We start from the raw sequence: 15,020 nt of genomic DNA, 5'->3' as shown, positions 1-15,020 counted from the left end.
GCCAAATCCAAGTCCTAGAGAACTTCTCTCCCAATGTTTCTCTATGTTGGCCCACCTACAACCTGTTGGCATACTGAAGGTTGAACAGTACCCACATCTGTATGCATAAGAGTAATTTTAATTTAGTCTCGAAAAGATTAAAAAACACAAAAAAACATGTAGAAACTTCAAAAATAAAAAAAGCACCCCATTATGCTCCAACTGTTAGAATCAAATCTAGATCTCCACAATAATCCATCCCTGAGTATGGATGCTTCTCGATAATGACATGTTATCGCTCAAGCCAACTGAAAAATGCAGGGGAGAAAATGATTGTTGACTGACCAACATGTCGAGCCATCAATTCAACCCACCTCTGCATACGTGGATCTCTAGGACTAGCCACACCCAGTGATACATGTTGTGGTTGCATCAATGGGATTTTCTCTAAGGCAAAAGCAATCAAGATCGAACCATAGAAAAAATTCTTTGTCTTACCGCTTTTTACCTTAGTCAATTGTTCTTTCAGCAGTGAAAGTACAACCTCGCACCAATTGAAGACTTTTGGCTCTAGACACTCCAGTGCATACTACATATAAGATATGTTCACCAGATGTAGTGTCACACTGCCAACCAATTTTGTGATCATAAAGAGGATCGTTCTTAAAGGAAAATCACTTACATCCCAGATGTTTATTTTCCCATCCCTGCTAGGTTGTGTACCTGGCCAACAAAACTGTTTGATGTAATCTCTCACTGATTCACCTCCACGGGAAAATCCAGAAAGTGAGATGGGGGCACCTCGCCTCGACAGTCTAGTAAGAAAGTAAATATCCTCAATAGTAATAGGGACCATCTTGTCCCTAATGTGAAATGTTTGATCTGTTGGATCCCATGCATGAACAAGGAACTGCAATAGTTCTATTTGTTGCCTCATTCCGGACAACTTAAAGTATTTGAGTAACCTTCAATTCCTTAGGGCCTCAACTGTACCCGGTTATTTAGGGCAACCATGTCTTGTTTTCCATGGTCACTTTCCTGCCATGTAATCAACATTCTAATCCAATGAAAACCTGAAACACAATAATAGGCGAAATTAGGATCCTTTCCATGCAAAAAATAGGGAAAATTTTGGAGCAAACAACTAAAACCAACTTGGGAAATGTGCTCAGCGCAACCTAGACACAATGATAATGCACTGCAGAGCATCTAGCCTTCTATCTAGGTGCTCTTTAGCACAATTTTCGATGTGAAACCCTGTGTTGATCCCAGGGAAAAAAATGAAACCCCAGGGGCCCCAAAAAACCATGAAACTTGCATGAAATGACAAAAGAATGAACTAAAAGGAAAGTAGAGAGGTTTAGTTCCAACCTGGTTTGGAAGGATCGAGATATGGTCTGCAGAATCTTTCGCAACCAGTCGGTGAAGTTTGAGGTAAAAACTGAGCTTAGAGCACAAAACTGGATGGTAAGTTCCAAATGGTAAAAATGATATGGTGAAAACTTATTTTATGTTTATTTCATGTTAATTAATTGATTAAATAGTAGTATTTGCCTATTTTTACCTATGAAATAGATATTTTTAATCCATTTGGTGATGTTTTGAGCAGGTTTACAACTTATTTGGAGAATTCAATGTGCTCGATTATAAGTTGTAATTTTGACCACAAAGCACACTTTTATCTCTTTTTTGAGCTTTGTTAAAAATGAAAAAGGAACCCCCTTGGAGTCCTATTTAAGCTCTTATCAGACTCGCTAAACATGAAAAGATTGACGAGCGCTTGTCCTTTCCAGCTCATTAATGGATTGGAAATGATATCTGTCTTGTATTATTTTATGGTTTTTCAGACTTGAGTGATTAATTTACGAAAAATAACTTGTGGAGTTTTCTTTTTGTACCTTTTTGAACTCTCTAAACATGAAAAGGATCGAGTTATCTTTGTCGTTAAACTCGTTAAAAACATCAAATAGTGACAAACTTGTCCATCTAGACAAGACCAAGTTTCACCTTCACTAGACTCGTTAAAACATCAAATAACAACGGATTCGCCCGAACGGTGAAATTATACAACAAGCATATGTTATCCTCCTCAAGCTTGATAATAATAAAGAGGTAATGGTCAGCAATGACTAGGGAAAATGGAAAAAGGGGAAAACAACTTTATGGTAGCAGGTCACTCTTGAACATGACACTTTCACTTCATCTCTGTAACTATTTGGGTTGGGTTATCTTCTTGATGGTTATCATAATTTTGGTCTATCATACCATCCATCACCTTTGTTTTGGGTTAATGCTTCCAATTCATTCAGACTATTTGGGTTTGGTTATCTGCTTGATGGTTATCATACCTATGGTCTATCATACCATCCATTGCTTCATTCTCAGTCAATGCTACCAATTCACTTTAGTGTCGCCGACATGTTCAAGATAATTCATTCAGTAAAAATCCATCTTTTGCAATACCATAAACCTTCATTTTCGTGACCGCCATTCCTGAACTTTGTGTCGTCAATCAAATTCCATCTCTAAAATCACTACACTCGTTTCGTGTCATTGATGTGGGATACATCAAGGCCCTCCTGCGACAAGTCGCTTCTTGTCGATGTCAGCACATTATCCAAGAAGTTGACTTAGAAATATCCATTCAGTACTTTGAGGCTTGCATGCATCAATGGTAGGTTTCTAGCTTTTAGCAATAGGCATACATCAATGTCCTTTGACCAAAAGACTTTATATGGTGTTTGACATCAAATCATCCATTCACACCATGCAGAATGTACTGCAGTACCTTGAGAATCATTATTATTACTGGTGATTTCTCTCGCATCTATTAACAGCTTACATCATCAGCTAGTAATTAGATGGTGTCTTCCCATGTTGGACTTCAGATCACATATTCAGATGGTTAGACTCGTACTTGAGTGAATGGTTGAACTATATTGAAGACCCTGGATCTAGTTTTATCCATCTAGGCTGTGATATCATGAGTATTAAATCATATTTACAATGGCTTTACATTGATGATCATTCCTATCATGGGTCTATATCTATAGACGACTGTTCATGTACATGTAATGAAAGTTTATAAGCTAAGCATGGGTATGCCTTCCCTCAACGATTCATGTAAAATCAAATATCATGATATATGTATTGTAATTGATGCAGGTCAACCTCCTCATCACATCATAAAGCATTTCATTTGACGTTGGCATTTTTTCAACTTCATGCTTTAGGGGCAACTGTTACAAATCCATTTGGGCACATCAAGTCCCAACATTTAGATCAGTGACTTAGGACTCATCAAACCCTAAAATCAGTTGTTTCATGCCCTAAACAAGTCAACCCTTTGAATGCCTCCTTCCCAGATAGTTTCATGACTTGAAGACATCCAAAAATTGCCTTTGGAGGGACCAGTGCACATAAGCCCTTATGAAGGTGTGCTGTAGAGTAGCTGAGTCCACTGCCAGAGTGCTCTACAGAGCACTTAGGCTTCCTTTCACCTACGCTGGGTTAGAATGAAAGAAATTCACATAGGGTTTGGGAATATTCTTATCTTGTGGAGTCATCTAGAAGTTTCCCTGTCTTATCAACTCCTATAAGCTCGAATATAGATGAGGAATGAGTTAAGGATCATCCTATCCTCTCATCGCTTCATCCATGGAACTAATTCTAAGTATGGAAGGCCATTCAATGTCACCATTAATGATCAAACCTCCTTCATCTTCCTATAAATTGACCAGTCATCCAAGTGATTAGGGGCTAGATTATGTTGAATTGTAAGGAGATAATGTTGCTATGAGGCTTGACTTTGGAGCAAATGATGTGATGCCACAAGCTTGTCTTTCTTTGATGTGATGTGGATGGGATCCAAGCTGAAGGAATGACTCTGAATCAGACACTGATGGTTGTAATTACTTCTTCTATCTAAATAAAGTGTTTGAGCCTTTCTCCATATCTTGTGTTCTTTCATAATGCTTATATGTATGATTTGCTTCTGATTCCCTTCATTTATGTTCAATGGATCGTATGCTTTGATCGGTTTTTTTCTTTTGTTGTGTTTACAAGGTACTTATCAAGCGGATTAAGTACGAGAAGAAGCAACGGAATCGATACAAGGGAGACGAGTGGAAAGCGAGACTACAAGTAGGCCTTCTATCCTCTCTTCTTATCTATTGTTCATAGGGAAAGATGAAAACACTTTAAACTGTTGTTCTAGGCACAACTACCTGTCTAGTGAATTAGGGTTTATTCGTAGATACTAAATTCTCCAAAACACCAGTGACCAGGTTCAGCAAAAGATTCTCCTCCTCATAGAGGCACTCAACCTAACAGGGACCATCGATTCCTAAGGGGGGAGGACTAATCTAGGTGGATATTGGTGGCCACCCACCTATTCCACTTAGAACCCTACCATTGTTTCTTTTAGTTTTTCATTTTCCTTATTTGTAGCACTGTTTATTATTTTTGGCAATTTTTTGGGCCTTGAACTTCTCGAGTCGTTTTGAGGCCATAAACGACATTATTTTTGGAAAACAATAAAATGTGTGTCTTCATTTAATGATTTTCACAAATGTGATTATAACTCTTATCTTATATTGCTGCTATTTTTATTCGGTCAATGAAATATATTTCAACTTTACTCATTGTTACTTCACAAATCTAGTTCATACTATAACTTAGCACATATGCTGCCTTGGTTTGATTTCCTTTTATATGCTTTATGTCAAGGTTGTATTCACTTTGAAAGGCCATCCATATATCTTGCTTAGACTTTATGTTAGGCTAGCTGAAAAAATATTTTAAACTCACATGATTAGTGACTAAGGTAAACTTCTTACCAATTAGGTAGTGTCTCCAAATTTTAAGTGTGTGGATAATTTCTGCTAACTCAAAGTCATAAAATTCATAGTGTCTTTCACTCTCCTTTAGTTTGTAGGACTCATAAGCCACCACATGATATTGCTGCACTAGCATATCTACTAAACCTTCCAAAAAAACATCAGTACACACTACAAAATTCCTATCATGCTCTGTTATTTTCAGCATAGGTGCAATAGTAAGTAAATTCTTTAATTTCTCAAAAATTTCCTCAAATTTTTGTTCCCGCTAAAATTTCACCCCTTTCTTTTCCAATGATGTTATGGGCATACTAATTTAGAAAATCCTTCTTAGAATCTATGATAACATCTGGTGATACCCATGAATGATCTTACATCTGCCACATCCTTAGGAACTGTGCAATCAAGAATGGCATTCACCTTTTTTGGATCTACTATTATCCCATATTTAGATATCAAATGCCCAAGATATTTTACCTTACCTTGATAAAATTTACATTTTTTAAACTTAGCCTATAGCTGAAGTTCACGCAAAGTATGTAGCACTATTTATAAATGCCAATTGTGTTTTTCTAGTGTTTTTGAATATGTTAATATATCATCTATAAATATCGATAGAAACTTGTCAAATAATTTTCTAAAGATGCTATTCATCAAACACATGAAGGTAGCAGGTGCATTCATTAGTCCGAAGGGAAGAATTGTAATTTCATAATGTTTGTATAGGGTAACAAAAGTTGTCTTCCTCATATTTAATCATTGACTAGTGATAACTAGATTTGAGATCTATTTTATAGAATATAATTGCTCCCCTTACTTTGTCAAATAAATCATCAATTATATATATGGGATACTTATTTTTAAATTTCAATTTGTTTAGCTGTCGGTAATTAATACATAATATAAAATTTTCATATGTCTTCTTGAAAAATAGGACTAGTGCACCCCCTGGCGACACACTAGGTCTAATGTACCCTATATTTAACTTCATGTAACTACATTGTTAACTCCATTGGTTGTAGTACATTAACTGGGTGAGGTGATTTTGATACTGATACCGCTCCAGGTAACAATTCTATGAAAAAATATATCTCCCTCATGGGTGAATGACTAGGAATCTCATCAAGAAATACATCTTAATTACTTCCATATCATTCAAATATTTAGCTAGTTTATCTTGTGAGTGTTCCGCCACTTTAATAGAAAACAGTTGCCACCCTTTACTTGTAGCCCTCTTTCATTATAAAGTAGATATTTGTTCCACATAAATAGGTATAGGTATGGCTCTTATAATTTCAATTTCCCCATTTTCTAAAGTACAAGTAATAGTTTTATAAAGGAAATTAATAATTGCCTTATGCCTCTCCAACCAGTCCATTCCAACCAAAACATCATACGATCCTAGTGGAAAATTTTTCAAATTCATAGTAGTTTGTTTCACATTTAACATAACTAAGCATGTCGTTACCCAATATGTATTTTTTCTTCATGTGCTAGTAGCTAACTAGACTAGCCATGAATTGTTGTATTTTTTAGACCCCAATTTACATTTTTCTATAATATGGGGACTAACATAATTGAAAATATCCCCAAGGTAAATCAATACATAAAAAAGTTGGTTAAAAATAATACCTTCTCTCTCCACCATGGTGGATTGATCCCCTAACTAGTGATCTTCCAAGGTTATATTGATACATAAAATATTTCGTCCCACATTGTTAATGGTGGAGGTTTATTCAATGTTCTAAAATTTTTGTACATATTTGTTTTTGTAAGGACAATTTTGCAAAATATGTGGTTCTTCATACCCCAATACATTAACGGTTCTTTATCGTTTCCATTAAATCCTTTATTACTGAGTTATGTTTGCTTGGACCCAATATGGGTTAGAGTCTATGTTATTTGGTTTTGATTGATATTTTGCTGAAGTTTTGAATCCTTTATTATTGAATTATGTTTGTTTGGACCTAATATGGGTTTGAGTCTATGTTATTTGGTTCTTATTGATATTTTTGTTGAAGTTTTAATTCTAGTTTCCCTTACCAGATTACTTAATCAATTTAGGTTTTCCTCCTTTTCCACCATGGGAAAACATGTCCTTCTTCTTATTAAGCCATGATTTTCAGTTTTAATTACTTTTATGGCCCGATGATAGTAGATTATTTATTTTCTAATAGCTCCATCCATTGTTCTGGGATTGTCGTACTCAATTCACTCCTTAAACGAGAGAGGGAGACAATTTATTATGCATTGTAGTTTAGTTTTTTGTTCTCTTATGTATGGCACAAATCTCAAAATACGAGTAAATTTTGTCTCTAACTCGTCCATTCACATCTAGATAAGTTTCAATTAATGAAATTCTTTGGATTTGTCGCCAAAATAATGTTATGGTAAGTATTTTTCTCTAAAAGGTCATTGAAACTCTTCCCAACTAACATATTTCTGTTCTAAACTATGAATTGTTCTAACTTCTACCCACCATAGGGAGGCTTTTCCCTATAAATGGTAGGTATCCAATTTAGCTTTTAGTTTACTAGTGTATTCATAAAATTTAAAATATTCATTGATATTAAGTAGCCATGATTTTGTTGCTTCCTCAGATTCCCCATCATATGTTTGGGGTATGATCTATTTAAAATATTTTTACAACTTGAATTTGGGCTTCTTCATAGGATTCAAATGAAATTTTGATGAATTGTGCTCTTCGTCACCCTCATATTTCATTTCCTTTCTTTGTACCTTCTCTTGAGAGGTCTTTCACATATATGTTTGTCATTTATTTTCTTCCTCCATTACTACTTCCACAGTATGGGGATTGGATTTGCATGTCATGTTTTTCATAACTATTTCTTATCCTACACTATCTTTCAACGACTACTCATGTCCTACATAGATATTCACTAACTCTCTCTTCAAATATATTAACATATTCAATAATTCCATGGGGGTATGTCTTGAAATATATTAACATATTCAATAATTCCATGGAGGTATTTGTGCTTGATCACCCAAATGCACATAAATTCCTTCTTTAGATTTGTGAATATCTCCTTGTAGTTATGCCATCCTTTATTCCCCTACTAATTTTTTTTCTTACTCTATGCAAACACAAACACTAATTTAATTTAAAGAAATCACAATCATCTCAAAGGCCTTGTAACCTATTTTTTCTCCAATACCATTTGTAACATCACTACTTCTAAGTTATTCAGAAAATAACCATAGTTACCTGAATTTTTTTTTGTCTTTTATGCATTTGTATAGAATTTAAAATTTTGTGCATTGTATTTGGTTTTTACTATTGGCTTTATACTCAATATACTATTCAATTTGACTCATATCTTTGTAACTACGCCATGTGTTTGTTCTCGATTTTCAAGGCCATGCTATTACTAGGTTATGTGTGGTATAAAACCTTATCCCAGTATAGTATTTATATATAATCACATACTCCTTATTATGATACCTTTAAACAAATATATTCAATGTTTCGTTATATAGCATATGTTTGTGGTCGGCTATACCTATTGCTATGCATATAAACGATGAATAATATTGCACATGACCTTATACATGTGGTATATACATTATGATAACCTTTGGGAAGATTCCTAAAGTTAGAAATTCAATGGAATTCCATGTGTTTCTCTGATAATGAACCACGATATTTTTTACTAACCCTACAATCGACGGTTGTGGGAGTTGTCCATAGCAATCAATGGTTACTATGATGTTAGAGTTTCATCACCCCATAGACTACCACCTTTGTCGTCTTGTGAATTCATTTGTTCTTCCATCTTTGGAAAAGGCTCTGATGTCTCTAGTTATGGTGTTAATTGTTTCCTTTCTGGGATATTTTAGTTGAGGGTTATTGTTTTAATTTCCGCTATCTGGTCCAAATCAAGTACTAGGTTTTCATTTCGGCTGCTATTTGTGAATATACTGAAGGTATATTCCTAATTTCACTAACGTTTTTATGGGAGATCTTTTTATTTTATTTATAGTAGTATTTTCGCTCTCGTATTAATGGTTTAATTTAATGGCGCGTTCTTCTTGCAGGTTCTCTGAATGGTTGGGTTATTCTAGGTCTGGGGCAAGTCTTATTTAATTTTTTCTTGCAAAGTGACTTCACTGTATGTGCAAAGCTGTATACAAATTTCGTTTATTGAAGTGTTGAGGGTATTTCGCAGTCTATTATATTAGATATTTCGTTTATCTAAATGATTATTTGGGATTTTATCCTTTGAACTTCTTTTGAAGCTTAAATGTAACTTGCGGAGTTACGAATTGTAACCCTAATACGTTATTGGAAGTAATTTTTTTGGTAGTTATGATACGCTGGACTAATTTCTTTTTCTGGGATTTTGGATTTTTCTCAGATTTCTTTTTGATATGGTAATAATAAACTCTCTTTTACATGTTTTGTCCTTACTTCAATTTTAACTTGAATGTACCCTAATATTTTGTGGTTGTCGTTTTTGCATAAACATACAGGGGTTTTATACCCATGTTATTTCCTTATTCTATGATATTTTGTAAACTACGAATCCATCAACTTAGTCTTTTATTTTGAAGGATTGTTTCCTCCATCTTTTTCCAGAACGACCTCATCATCCTAGGTATGAGCATTATAAAATACTCTTTACTTTTGTATTCTTGGTCTTATTTTGTTATTATAAAGGTGGCCTTTTTCCCGTAAACCCAAGACCATTTAGTAAGTTGAATGATTTAATATTGCTAATTTACTAATTTACTATTACAGAATTTTAAGATTTTGAGATGGTTAAAACTAAGGTTAGGGTATATATAGTGATGATGATGATGGTGGTTAACGTTGGTCTATAGGACCTAAAGAAACAAATTATTTATTTTGATTTAAGATTTTATTCCTATGCTCAAAAAGTTTGGAGAGAAACCTCCCAATCTCACTATAATTTTAATTTTAATAGGTAAAATCCCCTTTAATTTCGGTTTCATATTTCATTTATTTGTTTTTAATATCTTTCACATTTACATGAATTTTCTTGTATATATTTTTTCTTGGTTTTTTAATCAAGGTATTTATATTTAATTTCGAAACTTTTTTTAAGCGGAGACAAATTTAAGTCTCTCATTATTCATTAAATCTTTGGTCTTCAATTCCTAGTTAGATGATCTAATTCTTTCATGTCTACAATGTGTAAGGGTGAAAGGCCAATGTATGACAATTTTGGGTTAATTTTTTATGTAAATAAATAATGTATGTATACTATAAAAGAAAAAAAATAAAACCTAGGTCACGGGACACCTATTCTAAGTCGAATGAGAGGAAAAACATTTTAGTTAATTATTTATTGGCTATGGAAATTGGATTTGGCAAGAGGAAAAAGGAAATAAATGGAAAATTAATTATTACAGGGAAATAAGGATATGAGGGAAAAATGCAAACGAAATAAAGGAAAATGAAATAAATTCCACGTCATCAAGTGGGGAAGACAAAGAGATAAGAAAAGGATAAAAATAGGAAAAGAATATGCATGGAAGGAAAAATGAAGAAAAAGAAAAAGAAAAGAAAAGAAAATGGGAGAGACAACACCATATAATCATTTTGAATAAAAGAGAGGAAAAAGAGGAGGAAGCTACAATACTTGTACACAAGCAAGGAGAGCAAGCAACACAAGAGGAATTTGAGTAGCAACCAAGAAGAAGGTTTGAACTGCAACTAGCAAGGGGAGAAAAGAATAAATAAAAGATTAGCCATCCAAAGGATTTTAGTAGGTAATAGTGTGCATTGTTTTCTAGTCATTTTTTTTGTTATTGGCATGGAGAATTTCCTAAATTGATAGTCATGTACAACCTTTCCTTATTCCATTTCTTGGATAGCCATGATATAGTGGGTGCCCTATTTGGTTGAGCTTTGGATGCCAATATATTTTGGAATCCTAGTTGAGATGGTCTCAAGAAAATCCCAAGGGTTAAAGGCGGAGATGGTTTTCTCCAGTTGAGTCCTCGATAGGTGGGTGGGGACAGGAAAAATCCTCTAGGTGTGGTGAAGAAATTTTGAGGTTTCCAAGCTTTTATTGGCTTTGTGATTTCTGGAGTTGGTGTTAGGTGAAATCAGTGTGGCTTGAGGGTGGAGATAACTTTCCTCTTGATTCACTTTTTGGTTATGTTTTCATTTATCCTGTGTAATCTAAAATTTAGGATTGAACATGGAATGAGGGTGATTGGGATGGATGAAAGGATTGGTTCAACCTAATTTATGGTCAGGTGGAATGTGGAATTCCATGACTTCGTTGGTACTACGCATTTATTAATATGTGTTATTCTTTAATGAATATCAATGAACACAAGCTTGGTTTAATGTGTTGATTATGTGATTAGTTTTTCATGGATCCATTGTTGGTTGAGTGTATGTTACATGCATAGTGTATTTCTTGTTATATGAAGTGCTCTTCTTATTGATTTGTTTCATGGTTTGATAGGATGTTGAATAGTTTATATGGATGCATGAGCTAATCTGCGTTTTATTGCAGCTAGCATCAGAGGGAAGCAAAGCTTCTAGATGAAAATCTATTGAAACTAATGAAAACAATGAACCAACTATGCATTCATGACCTAAAGGTACCATAGTGACAAAGTGTTTTTGTAAATGAATAATATCTTATGGGAAAGCATGAGCCTAGAATGAAGCATGAAGACTTATATATATTATCAACATATTTTTGGAAAAAATTGTGTAGCATGCTTGAATACTGATCCTAAGTTTCTAGAAAAGATTTTGTGGTCGTACTTTTAGAACTAGGAGATCTCGGCCACGACTACATTGTGGATGGGTTATTCGGGTGGCTAGAGGTCTCTCGCCAGGCTGAGAGGCCTCTATCCATGTGGCTAAGAATTAATCTAGGTCAATGAGAAAAATCATTGGGGAAATTTAGGTTGATAAGAGTGCATCGATGTGTCTCTGGGTGTTTATAGTCAATTCTAGACAAGTGGACCCCATTTTCGTAACTCCATATTGAGATTTGGGTCATGCATAGTAACTCTCAGCTAATGTTTACCCTAGTAAGCTTGTTAAAGTGGGAAAACACGGGGTGGGGTGTTAGAGAGTGGTATGAGAGAAAGTGCACAATAGTAAACCTTGTTATTGTTTTTATATCCATGTACATGAAGTTGCTACAATTTTTGTGCCATTTTCTTGATTCATGTATGAACTGATATCCTATTGATATTATTATTTACGCGCTAATTTGGATTGACCTGTGCAGAGATAATAGACCAAACAAAAATAAATTGAGTTAATACTTTTGGTTATACATTTTATTTGATTTATCTAATAGTGCTATGTAGAAGGAAAATCGAAGGCCAAGAGATGAAAAGGACACTAGTTGAGTATAGTTCATGTGACTCCCCGCATAGGCCATAAGAGAAGTCAATGGAATGGGAGAAATCAGTTGAGCAAAAGGGATAGGGAGAATCTCCTAATCTAGAAGACACCTTAAGAAGTCTAAAGGAAAAGATTGGAAGTTTTAAAGTTGATAATGAGTAGTTGAATGAAACCCAGACAATGCTTTCAAAATCCGAAGAAAATAAAGTTGAGGTTAGTGTAGTTATTCTTCAAAGCCTTTCATATTCATAGAAGAATGGATGGTTGGGGATCAGTCATAGAGATAGAGAAGAAGAAGACCCTAATGGGGTATATGGAAGTCAGTCTTAAAGAAGGTATATGATGGACAATAATGATACACTAAATAGTGGCAGGCCCTTGAGTATGCCTGAGAAAAGGGTTAATATGCATGGATTTTATTCTAGCTATATTTATAGGAGACATAATCGACATCACCACCCTACATCATCATGGGAGGAGTGAGAAGGAGTATTTCCAGAGGAATTAAAGAAATATAACTCTCCTAATTTTGATGGTGACATGACCAGATCAAAAGATGTAGAAGCATGACTAGTTGGAATGAGAAAAAAATTCAGTCTTCGTGATTACTTAGAGAATATGAAATCCAAGTTACCTACTTTCAGTCTCAAAGGAAAAGATGATATATATTGGGAATATGTCAACAATGTTAGGGGCATCAGAGAAGAGAAACTAGCTTAGGAAGTGTTTGAAAGACTCTTCAGAAATAAGTACCTATCTAATAGGTATTATGATGGAAAGGCAAAGGAATTCTATGGGCTTAGGATGGGTTCTATGTTAGATGAAGGAAATGCAACCAAATGTCAAGAGCTACTAAGATATGTGCCATACCTCAAGGATGAGAAAGAAAATATCCAAAGTTTCATGAATGGATTTCCATTACCATTCAAAGACTGGATTGATTTTAATTAGCCTCGATCATTAGATGAAACCATTAGAAAGTTGAAGGGTTGTTATGAACAATTAAAGTGCAAGCCTAAGTTCAAGTGTAACTAGGAGGGTAGCAAGAAGACTAATGAAAAATGGCTCGATAATTGAGGAGTATCTTTGAATGATGGTGAGAAGGAAAATATGGCTCCTCATAAGAAGTTAAATGTTGTTGAGAAAGGACGCGGGTCTGAACCGGTGAAGTAGCAAACTAAACATAGTGAAAAAGAACCATTTAGGTGTTGGACTAGTGGTGGAGACCATACCAAGAAGGATGTTCCATTATATAAGGATTTCAGGCCTCAGATATACAGTTCTCACGAGTCACAGATAGTTGGGGATGTAATTGAGATTATTCATAAGATTGATGTAGCATGATAAACATGCAAAATGCTGAGTATATTCCCTAGAGTATTCCAACATGGATTTTAGAAGTTCATTACTAAATGATACAATTGAAATTATGAAAGACAATCTCTCAACTTAAATCCTTCTTGTTTATAATTTCATTTGATGTTTTGAGAAGTTGTCATAATACGATGAATAATAGCATCTGCATAATAAAATGCCATATATGAATTAGTTTAGAGATACATATCAATCAAATAGATATTAAATAATGATATGATAGATAGATGAAGGTATGCTAGGTGCATAATGGATGTGCATGGATAAATATTCTCAGTGTGTTGTCAGAACATGATTAAAATGACTAAGAGTGATTAATGATCACGATGTAACCATGAGTAGGTTGACAACATGATTTGAAAACCATTAAGATTTTTGCATGTAGCCTTGAGGAACTAAGGCTAAGGAAAATAAGGTGTTGATGATATAATTGCACATGTGGCACCTACGCTTGTTGATATACATATTTTGACAAAGTTGTGAGTGCATTAATGAGAAGTTTGCAACTAGTAAGTGGTTTTCTCAAAATATGTGTTCTACAAACTATTGATTATAACTCTTGAACTTATGCACCCTTTAAGTGTTGATTGAATGTTTGACTAAGCGCGTGATATGATTATGTGCTTATAAGATTACATGAAGGAATGGTCTTGTTTGAAGACAATTGTTCTAACACAATATGTGCAGAGGTAATTGATATGCATCAGTGCAAGTGGGTGCTAGTTGTAGCACTATGTCTAATCACGATGAGCTGATTGCATACTATGTCATGGTTGTGAGTCTTGGAAAAATGATGATTTTAAATTTTATGATGCTTGTCTCAATAAAATCATGACTTCAAATTAATAGGCATGATGACTTGATCCTTAGAACTTGTGCCTAACATCTGTAAACAATTGCAAATAAACATGCTTGGTGTTAACATGCAAAGGTAACAATTGATTTGTTTATGTTGATCTAACTAATAGTTGGGTGAATGTGATTGCACATAATAAGACTCAATTGTAGCAAGGTAAGTAGGTAAAATAAAGAAATTGGTTGAGAATTCCTTTGTCTATGTTTGGAAATTGTTGTTCCAAATGAATGTGTGCTTTGCACGAATATAAGAGGTTCTCTTAACATTGATTTTGCATGACATTATGTTAATATGTGTTATATTAATGAACATGATTGATTACTGAATTTATGTTAAGCCATTGTGACTAACAGGCTCTTGTCAAGGATCATTCTTATGGTAGAATGATCATATAGATGGCATGAAAACTATTCTTGGTTGTAGGATGAACCAATTGGTAAAGAGGTATCACTGATTGATTTATTATTTTGATATTATTTACTTATAATTATTCCCATTCTTAGGCTATGAAAAAGGAATGTTGAAGGACACATCAGCAGAATGAAAACTATCTAATTTGAGGCATGTTGGGACAAGGATGGATAATGGAAGAAACCACAGACCCAAG

Source organism: Pinus tabuliformis, chromosome 5_1 (assembly GCF_031772625.1).
Source record: "Pinus tabuliformis cultivar Carrire ecotype Pingquan chromosome 5_1, CPIR1, whole genome shotgun sequence".
Lineage (NCBI taxonomy): Eukaryota > Viridiplantae > Streptophyta > Pinopsida > Pinales > Pinaceae > Pinus > Pinus tabuliformis.
This window is presented reverse-complemented; position numbering follows the sequence as displayed.